The sequence below is a fragment of the Gracilinanus agilis genome, chromosome 3 (genome assembly GCF_016433145.1).
Source record: "Gracilinanus agilis isolate LMUSP501 chromosome 3, AgileGrace, whole genome shotgun sequence".
Lineage (NCBI taxonomy): Eukaryota > Metazoa > Chordata > Mammalia > Didelphimorphia > Didelphidae > Gracilinanus > Gracilinanus agilis.
The window spans coordinates 311881232-311900121 of NC_058132.1; the positions used below are offsets into that span (position 1 = coordinate 311881232).

General features: G+C 41.2%; 1 long non-coding RNA gene across 1 annotated transcript in view; it reads left to right on the plus strand.

Moving 5' to 3' along the window:
- The first annotated feature begins 6190 nt into the window (after positions 1–6190).
- LOC123242302 overlaps positions 6191–18890 on the plus strand; it is a 118894-nt gene continuing 106194 nt past the window's right edge. Inside the window, exons 1-2 of the long non-coding RNA XR_006505814.1 lie at positions 6191–6550; positions 8447–8501. This is a non-coding gene — a long non-coding RNA (uncharacterized LOC123242302). The remainder of the gene's footprint in view (positions 6551–8446; positions 8502–18890) is intronic.

Here is an 18890-nt window from a genome sequence, read left to right on the forward strand (position 1 = left end):
TTTGGGGGAGGCTGCAAGGCTGGTGGGGAGAATACAGGTCTGTGTCTGGCTAAGCTTGACATTCACGTGTGTCTGGGATAAATGGCATCTCTCTTTTTGACTCAGCACCCTCTCATTCATCTAGTCCTGAACCTTTGTTCCTGAACCTTCTTCTTCCCCTCCTGATGACTTCCTTGGACCTAATTGTACTTTGGATTTTGACTTGGCTTAAGCCTTGGACTTGTACTCTTGACTCAGGACTCCTCCAGTGCTGGGACTGGTATCAGGAGTTACCTCTTTGGTTTCCACCTCTGTCATCTCTACCACTTGGTTCCTTTAGTCCCAGAATTATATACCTGCTTATGGATCCCTGCACATTGGTATTGTCTTTGGTATTGCCATCTCTCCTCCATGGCTTATGTCAGACCATCCCATTTAAATTATTCTCTACTTCTGACCCAGGAAAGTTATGTGTAGAACTATGGAACCCTAGGAACCAGATTTGAAGAAAAAAACATGGTCTATATTTGATAGACAGTATGATGTAGTGGAAAGGGAATTAGAACATGATGTCTGAAGACCTGGGCTTCACTTCTGGCTTTGCCGCCATGGGCAAATCACTTAATCTTCCTGAGCCTCATTTTCCTCATCTGTCAAGTGAGTTTATTACTAGTATTTGCACTAGGGGCAGCTAGGTGGCTCAGTGGATAGTACACCAGGCTTGGAGTCAGGACAACCTGGGTTCAAACACTTCCTAGCTGTGTGACCCTAAGCAAACCACCCTTACCCAAACTGCCTAGTCCTTACTGCTTTTCTGTCTTAGAATTAATACTTGTTATCAATTCTAAGACAGAAGGTAAGTATTTTAAGAAATTAAAATAATTATATTTGCATTACTTACCTCATAGAGTCTTTGTATAGAGTTCTGGATCCAGAGTCAGGCTGTTCTTAGACACTTAACTAGCAGGGTGATCTTGAGGAAGTCACTTAATTTCCATTTGCCTCAGTTTCCTCATCTGCAAAATACCTACCTGTGAGAGTTTTGTGAAGATTAAATGAAAAAATATTCATAAAGCACTTAGCACAGTGCCTTGCTTGTTGTAGGTGCCATATAAATGTTAGGCATTATTATTATTCTCTGATTGATGGGCATGGATAGAACCTCTATTTCAATAGAACCATTTTTATAAGACATTTCTTCACTAAAGCGCTGGAAGCTCAAGAGCTGACAACTCCCTGACGTCTTTTTGTATATGTGAAGTCACGTCAGATTTACCGCCCTGAGTACAGTAGTTTTATCTTGCTGCTGCACTGGGTGAAAAATAGAACATGTGGATCATCATGTTTCTTTAAAAAGGGATATTGCTTTGGAAAGCCTTATTAAAAGGGCATTTCCTTTTTTGTCCCTTGCTTTCATTTTGACACTAAAATAAAATTTCATATGAATGTGGAGCACACTTCAAACTGTGGATACTTTGGGCGTCAATCATCTTTGCCCTTGGCCCCAGTCACATGGACTTTTAAAATATTAGTACATTCACAGTGGTGTTTGTTGTCTCTTATGACTAGAAACGGAATAGATTTGTGTCCTAGAGGCTGGTATCCTTGTGTTTTGGGGAGTAATTATAATGCTTCTTCAGCCTATGCTTCTCTATCTTCGTGACTTTAATTCAACAAGCATTTCAGTGCTTACTATGTGCAAGGCAAGGTTCTTGGGTTGCAAAGGTTAAAAATGATAAAGGAGAGGGGGCAGCTAGGTGGTATAGTAGATAGAGTGTGAGTTCTGGAGTTGGGTGGACCTGGGTTTGAATTTTGGCCTCAGACACTTTTCAGCAAGTCACTTAACCCCCATTGCCTAGCCTTTGCCCTTCTGTCTTAGAGTTGTTACTAAGATAGAAAGTAAAGCTTTAAAAAATGATTCTGCTGGGTTCTGTAGGGAGTAGGTGGCTTGCCATTGTAGGTGCCATTTTGGACTTTGAATAAGGAAGGACTGCCTCTTGTGGATAAGTCATACAAACAGATTGAGAGCTGAGAAGGATCCAAGATATTATCTAGTTCAACTCCTTCATTTTATAGATGAGGAAACTGAGACCCAGAGAGGTCCTGACTTGTCCAAAGTCACATAGGACATGAGTTGCTTAGCCAGGATTTAAACCCAGGTCATATTACTCCAAGTCCAGAATTCTTTCCATCATACCATACTGCTTCCCCTTTTTGAGTCTGTTTCCTCATCTGTAAAATCCTGATGATAATATCTGCATTACCCATTTCTCACAGGATTTCTGTGGGGCTCAAATGCCAAAATGCATGTAATGTGCTTTTAAAACTTAAAAGTGCTATAGAAATGTCAGTTTTACTATTACTAGGAAGGATATGACTTTCACCCAGATAAATACAGCACAAAGTAAAGTGTGATGGGAGCAATACAGAGACGTAGCCAATCTACTCTAGGAAAATTCAAGGAAAGGGCATTTTTAGTTGTGGGGTATGGTGTGGTGTAGTGTGTGTGTGTGTGTGTGTGTGTGTGTGAGAGAGAGAGAGAGAGAGAGAGAGAGAGAGAGAGATAGACAGAGAGAGAGAGAAATAGACAGAGAGACAGAGAGACAGAGAGAAAATCAGGAAAGGCTATATGGAGGAGATTGGCACTTGACCTGAATCTTGAAGGAAGAGAAAGATTCTGATTTGGTGTGTATTTTTAGGGGCCTGTGTGAATGTATCACGAGAGGAGATATAATGTCAAGTTAGAAGAATATCGAACCACAGATCAGTTTGCCTGCAAAATAGAATACGTGAAGAGGTAATATGAATAAAACTGCAAAGTCAGGTTGGAGACAGATCATGGAGGATCTTAAATGCCAGCCTGGGGAGTTTGTAGTTTATCTTATTTGGAGAGACTGAAGCTTTGTGGGGGGAAGACATGCCATGCTGAAATCTATGCTTCAGGAAGATTGCTTTGACAGCTCCATGAGGGATGGATTGGAAAGGGGACAGATCAGAAGAAGGAGGGAGACCATTAGGAAAGTGTTATAGTAGTCCAGGAGAGAGATGATGAGAGTCTGAACTATAACTGTTACATAAAGCTTTATAATCATACATGATTCATGCATATGTATATAGATTTAGAACTGGAAGGAACCTCATAGACCATCAGATACTACCTCCTCATTTTATAAATGAGGAAAGGGAGTCTGAGAGAGATCAGATGACATGCTTAGTGTCACATAGGTGTTGTAAGTCTTGTTGGCAAGAATTGAATCAAAGTCTTCTGACTCCATAGTTTTTCCAATGGGCCACACTGTCTCCATTTGCAGTTTACTATTCATTCAGCTGCTGAATGAACCATTCGGGTCCATTCAATGACCATTTCCTAAAATATTGGAATTTTGGAGACATTTTGGTGGCTCAAGAGGACAATGGGAAAAATGTGAAATTAGGATTTTCCTAGAAAATCAGAATATACAGTCACTATGTTGTTGCATCATACACAGGAAAACTGTCACTGTCCAGGTTTCTAGGTCATTTATTGTACCCTTTCTCTATAATCAAGATTCACCATTGATAACATTTCCAGGTAGATGGAGTTTGTCTTTGAAATCTTCTCACCTCCCTTTCTGCATTTTGCTCCTACTTCATAATTTCCCCAATTCTCTCCTTTGCTCGATACCCAGGCTGCCCTTCCCTCTACCTTATCCTTCCATGATATTGCAATTTATTCATTGTAAAGTATCAATGGTGAATAGTGGCTTAGTGAATTGTCACCTTTTCTGTGAAGTCTTCTGGACCACCCCAACCTAAAGTAGTCTTTCTTTCTATGTAACTTATTTATTTATTTTAAAAAAACTCCTACCCTCTGTCTTAGTATCAATTCTAAGACAGAAGAGCAGCAAAGGCTAGGCAATTGAGGCTAAGTGACTTGTTCTGGGTTACACAGCTAGGAAGTGTCTGAGGTCACATTTGAACCCAGATCCTCCTGACTCCAGACCTACTGCTCTATCTACTTTGCTACCTAGCTGCTCCCATGGAACTGTTATAAAACAACTATACTATCTGTACCATCACTATGGCAGTCAGCCCATGATCTATCCTGTATTGCAATGAGATTTTCTTTATTGTTCTCTTGAACTCTAATTTTGCTTTCCATACATGCAGAAATTCCAGTATTTTGGTGAATAGAATCACAGAATTGCAAGAAACCTCAGAGGTCATCTAGTCCAGTCTGTACCTGGGCAAGAATCCTCTCCACACAAATTTAATCTCACTTCCACAGGACAGTCAAACAAACACTTGAAGACAGCTAACCATGATTAATTCTTTCAACTGATGCTCTCATGTGGCATGGGTCCAAGGTCTTTTAGCACTCCCGTCTGGATATTCTTGAGCTTATCAAAATCCCTCTTAAAATATATGGCTCAGAACTGGACACAGTAGTGGAGATGTGTTATGTCCAGGGCAAGGTACAGTGCCCTGATGAACACTTTTTCCCTTCCTAATTCTGGGCACGATTTATGCCTCCCTTAATGTAGCCTTAAATAACATCAGCTTTCTTGACTACCATATCAGACTGTTGAATACACAATCTATTAAATCCCTGATTATTTTTATAAGAACTGCTGTTTAATTACATCTTTCTCATCTTGTACTTGATTTTTTGAACCCACGTATAAGACTTTTCATTTATCTTTATTCAATTTCATCTTCTTAAATTTGGCCTACCATTTTAGCCTAATATCTTAATAATAACAACTTAGCATTTATATACCATTTTGGGCTGTTAGGTGGCACAGTGGATGAAGTGTTGAGCCTGAAGTCAGGAAGATTCATCTTTCTGAGTTCAAATCCAGCCTTAGAATATATATTAGCTATGTGACCTTGGGCAAGTCACTTCATTCTGTTTGCCTCAGTTTCCTCATCTGTAAAATGAGCTGGAGAAGGAAATGGCAAATCACAATAATACCTTTGCCAAGAATATACCAAATGAGGTCACAAAAACTTGGACACAACTGAAATGACTGAACAATATAGAACTTCAGGATTTGCAAAGTGTTTTATAATTATTATTTGATTTATCTTCATTTAGCCCTGGGAGAGGCTATTATTATACCCATTTTACAGATGAGGAAATTCAAGCAGACAGAGGTTAAGACTTGCCCAGAGTCACACAACCAGTAAGTATCTAAAGGTGCCATTTGAGCTCAGGTCTTCCTGACTCCAGGTCTAGTGCTCCAGCTACTGTGTCACCTAGCTAACTTGGGGTAATGTTTAGGTTCTGCCTTTGTGGAATCCCCAAAATGCTTATGGTTTTTTTTGCTCTTTCTTTTTTTAGGGGAGGAATCAAGATGTTCCTGCTTTAGATATACTCTTTCCTCTTTCCTTGAACCTCATTTCTCTCCCCTTAGGGGAACTTTCCACTTTTATGAATTTTCTTGATTTAATAGTGGCATCAATGGCCAATCTCTGGCACCTCCTTACTTGTAATATCAGATGTGGAAAGCCAGTCAGTTCTGCCTAGGTAAGATCCTGTCCTTTCCTATGCAGCCTCTGCTCCTTGCTGGTCTGGCTGGACTTGTTGTATGTGAGATAGGACCCAGGCATTTCTACAACAGACTGGAAGAAGCCAGGAGAGCCTGCTGTAACCAGGGTGCCAGGTCCAGTGAATTTAGCTTCTTAGCTCAACAGTCTCTGACTATTTTCTTAAGATGATCAAAGCTGAGGACTGGTGATTCCCATTTGCCAGCAGAGACATGGTCATGTCCTTGTCCCTCTGGTGACTGAGGTCCAGATGGTCCTTTTGCCCCGAATCCCTTTTCTTTCCCCCCTCTTTCCCTCACCTTACCTCAATGACTGGGGATCAAGTTAGGTTTTCTGCCTTCTTTTGTACAAATTAGAATGCATTCTCAATACCAGCCTATTGCTCTGCCATTAGTGATTGAGTCGCTTCCACCCCCATGTCCTTGAACCTATTGGAACGAACTAGAACAGTCATCTATAACTGAGGAAATCAGATCACAAACAGGACAATTGCTAGTCACATGAGCACCAGGATCATGTCTTGGACTTTGTTCTCCTCACTGCTTTTGAGCATGGTAGCAGTACAGCGAGTCCTTGCTGATTTGCTTCGATTTTTATTAACTTAGGGCCCTTTTTGGGACATTTTTCATTTAAGCAAGGAATTTGGATTTTAATCTTACTCCATAGAAAGGTGGGGATTTGAGGCATCGGCCGTTGGCCCCTGGGAGAAGAGCTTTTCTACATCCCTCAGATCACATCAGGTTTGGTGGCTGCCTACCATTGGTGACCCTTTCCTCATTCACAACGTAGTGAAAGTTCAAAGCTTGGGGACACCCGGAATGAGGGAAGAAAGAGGAGAACAGAGAAGGAGAAGCAGCAAATGCTACCCGAGCCCTCATGGGACAAGAAACACGAACAACATATCCGAGGTACCTGCAGCTTCTTGTAACCAGGAGGAGGTCGGTTTGGTCTGCCTGGGGCATGGTACTGTGGAAGTGCACTCAGCATCAGCCAATCATTGCTCAGGCCGTCCCTCAACATTCGATTTAGCTTATAATAGCAGGTATGAAAATTTTATCAGCTTTTCTGCTTTACTCTTGTGAAATATTAAAGGTTAATAAATTATTAAGCCCAATGTAAAATGCTACAAATGTACACACATTTCTTCAAGAGGTTCTTTAGTGGGAGGTTTCATAAAGGGACTATTTCTGTTGAAGCGCCTTTGCTCTAGTCAGGTTTCTCTCCCTGTCTCTGTCTCTTTGTCTCTGTTTCCATCTCTCCATCACTCCTTCCCTCTCTCTTTCTCTTCTCACTCTCTCTTCTCTCCTTCTTACCCTCTGTCTTAATATCAATTCTCTCTTCTCTCCTTCCCTCCTTCCCTCTCTTCTCTCTCTCTCTTTCCCTCCCTCTCTCTCCCCCTTTTCTCCTTTCTCTCTTTTCTCCCTCCCTTTCTTTTCCCCTTCCTCTTTTCCTTCTTCCCTCCCTCCCTCCCTCTCTTCTCCCCTTCTTTCTCTCTTTCCCTCTTCCCTCTTTCCCTCTTTCTTCTTTCTTCTCTGTCTCTGACTCTGTCTCTGTCTCTGTCTCTGTCTCTCTCTTTCTTTCTCTCCACCTCCCCCAACCCTCCTTTTTTATTCTAAGACTGGGATGAAGATGCTAGAAATAAGTATAGAGGAAAAAAAGAATATGAAGTCTTGTATATATAGTCATCTACATGTTCAAGAGATGAGGCTGTTCTGGTCAAGATCTTAATCTCTCTCTCTGTCTCTCTCTCTGTCTGTCTCTGTCTGTCTCTCTCTCTCTCTCTCTCTCTCTCTCTCTTCTGTCTCTGTCTCTCTCTCTCTGTCTCTCTGTCTCTCTCTGTCTCTCTCTGTCTGTCTCTCTCTGTCTCTCTCTGTCTGTCTCTCTGTCTCTCTGTCTCTCTGTCTCTCTCTGTCTCTCTGTCTCTCTCTGTCTCTCTGTCTCTCTCTGTCTCTCTGTCTCTGTCTCTGTCTCTCTCTCTCTCTCTCTCTCTCTCTCTCTCTCTCTCTCTCTCTCTCTCTCTCGATGGGGAAGCAGAGGTGAAACAAGCTGGGCCTCAGCACAATTATATAGTAGCCCAAGTTTGTCCTCCCTCAACATGCTGTTGCCTTGGTCTGTGCTCTGGTCAGGGACCTTGCCTTCCTGCTGCTGGAGTAAACTGAAACTTACCTATTCTGAGTCTCTGCTCCTAGGGCACTGGCTACTATGCCTCAAGAGTTCAAATTAATTTAATTCAATAATAACAGCTACCACTTACATAGCAATTACGATGTGCCAGTCACTGTGCTAAGTGCCTTACAATTATTTCCTTTGATTCTCATGACAACTTTGGGAAGCAGGTGTTATTATTATCCATTATTATCCTCATTTTGTTGTTGTTAAGTCATTTCAGTCATGTCCGACTCTTCATGACTCCATTTGGAGTTTTCTTGGGCAAAATACTGGAGTGGTTTGTCATTTCTTTCTCCAGCTCATTTTACAAATAAGGAAACTGAGGCAGAGGTTTAAGTAACTTGCCCAGGGTCATGTAGCTAGTAAGTGTCTGAAGTCAGATTTGAATTCAGGAAGAGGAGTCTATCTCTAGCTACTGTGCCAGCTAATTGCCATGACACTTTAATAATAAAGTGCTATTATTCTCATCATTTTAAGGATGAGGCAGATAGAGGTTAAGTGCTCAGAATCACACAGCTAATAAGTGTCTGAGGCCAGATTTAAAAGCATGTATTTCTGACTCCAGATCCAATGCTAAGGCATAAATTCCTTCTGCTGCCAACTTGTCATTAAGGACCAACTATGTACCAGACATATGCAGGCATCTGGATTAGGGGACAGAGCTCTGGGTCTATAGGCAGGAAGATATGAGTTCAAATCCAGCTTCAGATATGTATGAGCTGTGTCACCCTGGGCTAATAACTTAACTTCTGTTTGCCTTAATCTCTAGGAAAAGAAAATGGTGAACCAATCCAGTATTTTTGAAGGGAAATCAGTCTAGAAAGGTAAGTTGTAGATCCTAAGTAGCAAATTTGATAATTTAACTTGTGTTAAATGTGTTAATTAGGAAGACACTAGGAAAAAAGACTATCTTTGCCTAAGCATCAGAGGTGAAAACAGTTTCAAAGACAAGTGGTTTGTCTAAATGGGAAAAATTCTTAGATTTGTAAGGAGTATCTGGGCAGACTTTGCGGGGAGGTGGCATTTTAGTGAGACTTTTACACAATGAGTAGGACCTTGATGTGTCAGGAGGGTGAGAGACATCCCAGTCATAGGGAAAAAGGTATGCAAAAATATGGGGGTGGGAAATCTAGTGCCTGCTTGGGGCGTGTGTGCACAAAGTAGTCTCTTTTGGCCAAAGCACAGAATACAATGGTAGGGAAGAATGTGTGAGATGGCAGGAGAGGCAGAGTGATACCTTACAAGAGTTTATAGGGCCTGGAATGTTAGATAAAAATAATTGATTTTATTCAGTGAGAAATAGTTCAGTAAGCAGTCAGTATTACTAATATATCCCTAGCTTCATGGATAGACTTCAGAGGCTCCATGAACTTGATAGGAAAAAGAAAACATCTTTATTTTCAATGATTTATAACTGAAATTTAATATTCTTCTTCAATTATTTAAAATTATTGTTCTGTGATCAACTTGTGACAGACTTTGCTTCTTTCAGCAATACAAAGATCCAGGACAGTTCTGTGGGACTTAAGACAAAGAATGATATCCACCTCCAGAGAAAGAACTGGGGAAGTCAGAATGCACATCAAAGCATACGATTTTTCACTTTAGTTTATTTGGATTTTTGTTTGGGGGTTTTGGTTTTATATGAGTATTCACTTGCAAAAATGAACAATATGGAAATATGTTCTGTGTGATAATACATATACAGCCCAGATCTAATTGCTTACCAGTTCTGGGAGGGGGGTAGGAAAAAGGGAGGGAAACAATATGGATCATATAACTTCAGAAAATGTATGTGGAAATTTGTTACTAGAAATTAGAAATTTGTAATTGGTAAAAAAAGAAAAAATATGTAAAAAAAACTATTCTGAAAAGAGGGGTCTATAAAAGGCTTTACTCCATGGAACTACTGAAGGGTCTTTGACCCAAAAAAGTTTAAGAGTTTTGGTCTAGTCCTTTCATTTTGCTGATGAGGAAACTAATGTTCAGGGAGGGGAAGATAACATTAATAACTAAGATTTATATAAGTGCTTATTATGTGCTAGGCACTGTACTAAAGCACATTACTGTAATGAAGTAATTTAGAGAATAGAATAGAAATTTATCATGAGTAAGAAATACCTAGGGATAGGAGCTTGGCTGTCAGCTTTGAACATTCTGGATTAGAATGCAGCTGGGAGAGAGTGTGAAACTGTCATTTTGCTGGTGTGTGAGGGGTTTGGAGCAGAAGTCCAGCCAGCAGTGACTCCATGAGCTTGGGATCTTTGAGATTGGAGAAGCTTGAAGACAACATCTCTCAAGACAGCCTTTAGTAGTGGATAGTGTCTGTTTTCTGGTGGACAGCTTGCAGGCATTTTTCCTTACTTGGTATCTCTTGGATTATTGGCTGTGCAAGGAGTTGGTTCCTGGTATCCTGAAGCCATCAAGGAAGCATCCTGGACCATTTGTGGGAAATCCCAATATCCAGCTCTCTCCCTCTAGTCTTCAGTCAAGGTTGTCAGCCTGATTGAAGTTGGGTTGACAGAGAAAACTCTCTCTTAGGACTCCATTTCCTGTCAGTTATCTATAGTTATAGAAACACCTCTCCCACTCTCCTTCCCTTTTCTTATACAATAAAACTATTTTGTTTTCCTTCATGTTTGTTTCCTCTCACCTCAAAGAACCCATAATGTGTGAGTAGTTAATTTTTGTGTTAATTCCTGGTTGGTGACTGAGACCAGTAATCCCAACTGTCATTCCTGTAGAGAAGGGTTATCAGATTTACTCAGCCCCTGATACCCTCTCCTTCTATGTGAGTTTAATCTGTGAGTGGCAGTTGCCCAAAACACCTACTGGTTTCTCTTTATATTCATATATTCTTTTAAAATTAAACATACGATCTCATTTGATCCTCCCAACAACACTGGAAAGTACTTGCTATTATTATCTCCATCTTACAGATGAGGCAACAGATGCCAACAGAGCTTAAGTGACTAGCCCTGGGTCACAGAGCCAGATCCAGCTCTTCCTGACCCTGGACCCTCTGCTCTATCCTCTGGGCCACCTAGCTGCCCCCAGATCACACGACTACCTAGTGGCTGAGCCAAGACTTGCACCTAGGTCTCCCGACTTCCAATCCACTGCTTTTTTCATAACACCATGCTACTTCTCCTTAGAATTCATAAGTCTTGACTAGTGGAGAGGCTCAGGTAGGAATGGATCTGGGGTATTGTTAGCAGAGGTTATATGACTCTGGGGACCAATTCGAGTGCAACCATTTTTAAGGAAGGACTGACTTAAATTTTAATTCAGGCAGGGTGAGTAGGTGTGTAGGGACTGTCGACTGCCCACATTCTCCTCACTTTTGGAGAATGGAGGAAATGGGTCTCTGAGGGCCCTCACCTCGACTTACATTAACCTGCTGTCCCAGGGTTGCCCGGCACATCCTGGACTTACGTTTACATTTTGCTTCATGTGCATGGGGAGAGCTGGAAACCTTCCACAGTTCCCTAGGGAGTAGATGCTAATGGATGCCTAATTCAATAGCTTTCACATTGTAAAGCGCTTGCTAATAAAAAGCTTTTATAGAAAATTCAGCAGAGAGCCTTAACGTCCTCATTCCCCCAATAAAAGCCTGCTTGTCTCCAAATGTTACACACTCACGTGGGATGAGGAGGCTGGCTGGGATCCGTTCCAAACTTGTACCCAGTGCACTCAACCAGAGTCAAACATTGTTCCATATCTACCACGCTTGTCTAATTTTCTCCCCCTGGCTCCCCCTGACTTTTATTGCTCTGCTCCTTGGTCTGTGCTGGAATTCAGACTGGTGCCAATCAGTGGTACTTATTTGTTTTTCTAGTCTTGTTCTTAACCTGTATATAAATGAACAGTCCCTTACCTTTGTATAGTGCTTTATCCTTCTCCAAGGGCTTTCATGAGGCTCACCTCAATGTTCATTTAACCTGATTTTACCTGGATCAGCCTTTTGAGTGAGGTTTGCTCCGGGCTCTGAATTTCCTTCGGATGTCTTTGGGCCTCACTAGATGTGGGAATGACTTTGAAAAGAAGGGGAGTAAGACAACCCAGGATGTTTTAGCAATACCCCAAAGTTTCGAAGGATTTGGAGAGGTAAAGAAGGATAAGGGCTAGGAACAGTCATCAGATCAGAGAGATAAAATCCCTCCCTCCTCATCTTTGCCTCTCTTGCCTCTCCTTTTGAGGTACTGCTGGGATGCCATCTCCTCTGCAAAGCTTTTTCTACAGTTGGTAAGGCTTTCTCTCAGTTTGATTTTCATCATACCATACCATTTTTTGACCTGTTCTTATGCCTTCCTTAAAAAAAAAAGAAAAAAAACCACAACAAAAATCCTTAACTTCTGTCTGAGTCAGTACTCAGTATTGGTTCTTTTAAAATTTAATTTAATTTTTGTTGTCATGCAAAACACACTTCAATATTGTCATTGCTGTAAGAATAAAGTCATACATAACCCAAACCCCAAAATAAAATCATAAACACACTAATTTGAAAGATGACTCCAACAGTTATTTCACTGGAGGTTGATAGCATTCCTCATCATGTCTTTCAGGATTGTCCCAGATCACTGCATCACTGAGAGCAGCCAAGTTTTCATGGGTAATCATCATCTAATATTGCGGTTACTGTGTACGATGTTCTTCCAGTTCTGCTTATTTCACTCTGCATCAGTTCCTGCAGATCTTTTCAGCTCTTTCTGAAATCATCTTGCTTATCCTTTCTTACAGCACATTAATATTCCATCACCAACATGTACCACAATTTGTTCAACCATTCCCCAATTGATGGACATCCCTTCAATTTCCAATTCTTTGCCACTGAGTATTGGTTCTAAGGCAGAAGAGTGGTTAAGAACTGGGGAATTGGGATTAAGTGACTTTCTCAGAGTCACACAGCTGGGAAGTGTCTGAGACCACATTTGAACCTAGGTCTCCTGGCATGGCTTCCTATCTACCCCATTAATTGAACTGCACCAAAGAGATTTCCTTACATGGCCCACAGATGTTGTTCCTCTGGTCTTCAGAACATTATGTACTTCCATTGCATCATTTCTTTCACTCCATTGTACCCTACTATTTTCTGGCATAGTGAGAAGAGCAATGCATTTGGAGTTAAGGGGACATATGCTTAACTTCTGATTCTGCTTCTCACTCTGTGACTTGGGGGCACATTATATCACCACTTTGGGGCTCATCTGTAAAATGAAGAGATTGGAAGAGATGATGTCTATTTTCCTTGTAGCTCTAAATTGCATGATCCCTCTTAGAAGTTTTATAGGCTTAGACTTCTAGGGAGTCCTATTCTCACCTCAGATCTGTTTCTCTCCATCTGAGCTGGTTTACCTGAAATATAGTCACTAGTTGTTTGTCAAGACAATTATGACCTTTTTGTTAAAATTTGACACTGTTATTTATTGTTTTAGTATAGCCCCCTTGTATCTAGGATGGGGCTTTGTCCCTTTATTGGTCCATGTACACAATGGTGGGCACCATTATCCATGAAGCTTGAATGAATATCAGTTCTTTCCAATAGCCAGAATGACTGCCATTTCTTTCTTATTTCAATCTGAGTAGGATTTGTTGGATCTCCCACTATTTCTGTTCCATTCTGAGGGACATGGCTATTTTAGCTACTGACCAATGTTATGTGAACTCTGATGTTGTCATGGAGATCAGCAAGTCTTCCTTGCACTGGTGGGAACTCTTCATCTGAAGGGACTTCAGAAAGAACCAGCGCACAAAACCTACAAAAAAGAAGCTTGAACACGGACAGTTTGGCTTATCTTTTCTGGCTCCAGAAAAGATTCCTTCTACAACCTCCCCCATTTTCCAATCATTTCTATCCTATTCAAATGATCACTAACACTTCCTTCCAACAGGCAATTTAGACTCCTCCTTTGGAGGAGTCCTTGATTCTGATAGGGCAATTTTTGCCTTGTCTTGTTGGTCCCTAATCCTCCATATTGCCATCTGGTCTACTCAGCTCCTGTTTATGTGTTTTCTCCTATTAGAAAGTAAGTTCCTTGAGGGTATGAGACTTCTCTTGTTGGCTTGTATTTCTGTTAATGGCACCGGCATAACTTGAAGATATTGCAGGTTTGGTTCCTAACTGTAGCAATAAAGTGAATATTGCCATAAAGAGAATCACATGAATTTTTTGGTTTCCCAGTGCCTATAAAACATATGTTTACACTCTTTTATAGTCTATTAAGTGTGCAATAATATTATGTCTAAATATATACCTCCATGGAAAGATACTGTATTGTTAAAAGATTCCATCATTTTAGTCTTTAACAGTTGTAATCATTTTGCTGGGGGAGGGTCATTGATGGCTGCCGACTGATCAGGGTGATGATGGTGGCTGAAGGGTGGACAGTTTCTTAAGACAACAATGGTGTTTGCCTCTGCACAGACTCTTTCTAAGTGAAGGTGGTGTAGGGTTATTAATTGGTTTAACTTCAATATTGCTGTGTCTAAGGGAAAAAGGAGGCCTAAGGGGAGAAAGAGAAGTGAGGAATGGCTGGTTGGTGGAGCAGTCAGAACACATGGAGCATTTATTGATTAAGTTTGCAAACAATTACAAGGGTAACATCAAAGACCACTGAACATATCATATAATCATAATGAAAAAGTTTGGAATATTGTGAGAATTACCAAAATGTGACACAGAGACACGTGAGCACATGCTGTTGAAAAAATGGCACTGATAGACTTGCTGCAGAGTTGCCTCAGACCTTCAATTTGTCAAAATGCAATATCTGTGAAGTGCAATAAAGTGAAGCACAATAAACCAATCTATGCCTTTAGTAAATGTTTAATAAATGCTCTATCTATTGAATGCAATAAATTAGGCTAACTTCTTGGGTAAATTAATTCCCTATTTTTGCCCAGTACTGAACATTGTCGGCCTGAATCTTGCCTCTAGAACAGTGTTCTATCCAATTTTGTTTGCATACTGCAATCAATAAAATTTGTTAAAGCCTAAATTCCAAGTACATATATATATATATAAATTATAGCCAGATATTATTGTATATTTAATGCACATTTTACAACTTACACACACAAAAAAGAAACTAAAGAAAGATGAACTAAAGATAAAATAATCTTGGTCCTGGAAGTAACAGGAAGATAGCAGAGTTTATTGAGTAAGGGTACAATGTGGTTTGATCTGCCCTTTAGGAAAATCACTAGCAGTCATGGGATTGGAGAGGTGATAGTCTTGAGGTAGGGAAGTCAGTTAGGAGGCTACTGAGATAGTTCCATTTGGGAGGCTATGAAAGGCTGCATGAAAGTGCTGGCCATGTGAGGAGAGAAAATTGTACAAATGGTGGAGATATAGAGAGACAGAAATGGCAAGATTTGGCAACTGAATGGCTACATGGTGAGGGAGGATGACACCATAGGATCATAGATGGAGAGTTGGGAAGATAGTAGTTGCCTTGTCCAACTCCCTCATTTTTATAGATAAGGAAGATACATGACATTAGTGACACAGTCAGGATTTAAACCTAAGTCCCCTCTAATGTAGATCTAGTAATCTTTCTAATGCATTGTGAAGATGAAGGTAGGGAGTATCTGGGAAGTTTCTGGTTTGTTTCCTCAACAGTAATAGGGAAATTTTGAAATGAGTTAGGGGATAAAGAGTCCTTAATTATATCTGTGATGCAGATGTAGTGTTGTGAAGGTTATTTAGCAATTAATTTAGTAATAGTGTTGGACCTAGCAGGAAGGGCTGAAGGATTCCTAGATGGAATGAAGGAGCAGGAAGTGGGGCTTGTGCTCTGAGAGAGACTCCATAGTGGTTGGGGACATAACTGTTGCTAACCCTGGGAGATCTCAGAGTTAGGGAAAAAACTGCATCCAGATTCCCTGGGATCCTGAGAGAGGTGAAGGCTTTCAGCAAGTGGACAACAGACCTGCAGAGCAGCACCAAGTGGGGAAGTGGTTTGTGATCTGGTGGACAGCATTGCAGACTCACTCTCCCTACCTGGGTACCTTGGATCACCTGGCGGAGTTGGCTCTTGGCATCCTGAGACCATCCTTGGATTACCATGAGACCCCAAAGCCACCCTCAGGCCCTTTAGCTGAGCTGACCAAACCTGGCTGGAACCAGGTTTGAAGGAGTTTTCCCCTGTGACTTCAGTACTGTTTCCTTTGGGCCCTGCCTGGCTTAGGTCAGTAGGATAGTGTAGTTAAGTCCTTCCCTCCGTGTTTCACCCTTAGGTTTTCAAGTATAGAATCCCCTATCCCATCCTTTATTTAGTTACCCTCAATTAAACTGTATAAACTTTACCTTTACCTGCTGGTTCCATAGACCCTGGCCTAGGGTGAGCTGGGTGACCTTTGGGCCAACTGCCATTCCTGTGTCAGTTAAAAACTTGGCAGTAAACCCTGGTCTCCCCATCCTGGTTGGTCCTGTCTCTCCTTCAACCCAGTGTGGACCCACAAGCCATTTAGGTTACATTTTAATAATAATAATAACATCCCTGGTGCCTCACCATTACAGTAGGCAGCTAGGTGATACAATGGCAGAGTGCTGGACTTTGAGTCAGGAGGAGCTGAGTTCAAATCCTATCTCATATACTTTGTAGCTGTGTGACCTGATCAAGTCACAACTTCTCTTGACACTCAGTTTCTTCATCTATAGAATGGTCATAAGAATATCATCTGCCTTATAAACTTGTTGTTAATATCAAATGAGATAATCCATGGATTTGCAAAATGCTAGCTATTATTATTATCATTATTCATCCATGCCTGCTCATCCAGTGTATCTCACTCTGTCCCACTCAAAATGAAAAGTGAAGAGGGGGCAGCTGGGTAGCTCAGTGGAGTGAGAGTCAGGCCTAGAGATAGGAGGTCCTAGGTTCAAATCCGGCCTCAGCCACTTCCCAGCTGTGTGACCCTGGGCAAGTCACTTGACCCCCATTGCCCACCCTTACCAATCTTCCACCTATGAGACAATACACCGAAGTACAAGGGTTTAAAAAAAAAGTGAGAAGATGGGGCTCTCTGTTCACCTATCACTCTCCTTGAGTGCAGAACCTGCCCTCCAAGGAATGTTTGCTGTAGCCAGGAGGTGAAGCCTCTGGGGCTAGGGTCACAATATTCCCAATAGTCCTGCTGCTTTGAGTACCTGGGTACCAGTTAGGTTATAATTTTTCTGAGGGACTGAGGAGGGGGTAGATTTATAGCTTCCATAGTCTTTGTGAGGGAAGAGTGTTAGAAGATAAAGTAAGAGAGGCTACTTTGGAAACTAGACTCATAAATGGCTATCACAATGAGGATGGAATACAACCCATTTTTCTATCCTCTGATTGGTTGGTGACATATTTCTTGGGGTTAGGTCTTATCCTTCCTTGGCCCATCTTCACAGGGTCCCCATTTTTGGGCCCACTCTGTTAGACAGACTTTTGGACTTTACAGATTCTGGTTTTCATTTCACTTTTTTTAAACCCTTACCTTCTGTCTTGGAGCTAATACTGTGTATTGGCTCCAAGGCAGAAGAATGGTAAGGGTAGGCAATGGGGTTGAAGTGACTTGCCCAGAATCACACAGCTGGGAAGTGTCTGAGGCCAGATTTGAACCTAGGACCTCCTAGTTCTAGGCCTGGCTCTCAATCCACTGAGCTACCCAGCTGCCCCCTGATTTCATTTCTTGAGTAAGACTTAGTCTGGTTTGTGTTTCTGGTGCGCACATGCACACATTTGTATGAGTACCATAAGCCAGGCTTTCACCTGTGCAAGAATTTTGTTTTTCTATCTTACCTGGAGCTCTTGATGGCTCTTCTCTCAGCCCTTCCCAGGGTAGTCTTTGGGGTTGAGAAATAATTAATCTAAGCTTTTATGAAGTACCCATATTGGTGGCATAAAAACAAACATGAAAGTTTCTGATCTTAAGGTATTTACTTTTTACTGAAGGAGATAAACATATACATAGTTTATACACACACATGTATGTGTGTGAGTAGATATATATCTATTCCTATATGTATATGTGTGTATATATATATACATATATACATGCGTACATATATATATATATATGGTGGCTTTACAGTAAATACAGTAAAGTGATGACCATATTTTGAGTTCTATGATGGATTCAGCTCATCTTATCAGTTCTGCTTATTCTCTTTGGTTTTAAAAAATGTTTCCCTCAAATGCTGCCCCCCACCTGCCAATAACCCTCTCCCCTGGGGTACAGTGACCTTTTACAGAATCTAGTTACAACAGGTTTACGATAGAAAAATGCTTTATACATACTGTAATAACAAGAGACAATTTCCACTAACAGTCAGAGGGGGGTTGTTCCCTCACGACTCCTTATATATTTTCCTCTGCCAATATAGTCAATGTGATCCTGATCTTAGGTCTGTCCCCATATTGGTTTCATGAGGCTCAGAGCCCAGCTGGCGCCTGTTTTGTGAAGTTGCTTGGCCAACGGTGCTGCCTAGCTTCATTTTAATGGGAGGGAAATTGATTGCAGCCCCATCCATTTTCCAATCCTGAAAGATTCCCTGCTTCACTCACTTGGGCTAGACATGCATCTCCTTCCAGGCAGTAAAAATGTCAATAACTGTTCTCTCTTTACTCTTCTTCTTTCCAAACTGGAGACTGGCTTCCATTAAATCCTTACTGTGTGTTTTTTGATTAAATCAAGTTTACAGTCACCTGAACAGGACCTGGTTTTCGACTACATTCACCTTGCCCTTGTTGGCGTGCTCTGAACAAGTGAGTCTCTTGTGTTTTCTAAACCACCTTTATCATTTCCCATTGTTTGTATCTACTAGCTCCTGATCAAAACACAAGCCGGTGTTGTGAAGTATATGAAGTTTGTTTCTTGACTCTCCTTTTTTGATATTCTTTTGACACCATTCAAATAACTTGTGGAGGAGGCAGACTGGTACAACAGAGAGAGGCTGACTGGAGGATGAGAATCTTGTTTCTCTCCTGACCCTGATGCTTAGTACCTGTGTAACCTTGGCAGAATTGTTTAATCTTCCTGAGCCCCAGTTTCCTCTTTCACAAAGGAAAGGAGTTGGACTTGGATGATCTCTGATATCTCTTTTAGCTCTGGATCTTAATGCTGGCTGGCTCCCCAGAGTACTATGTGGCATTTGAATAAGACCTATTACTTAGATCTATTGCTGCCACCTATCTCCGATCAAAATTTGTTTGCTCTCTCATCTGGTTCCT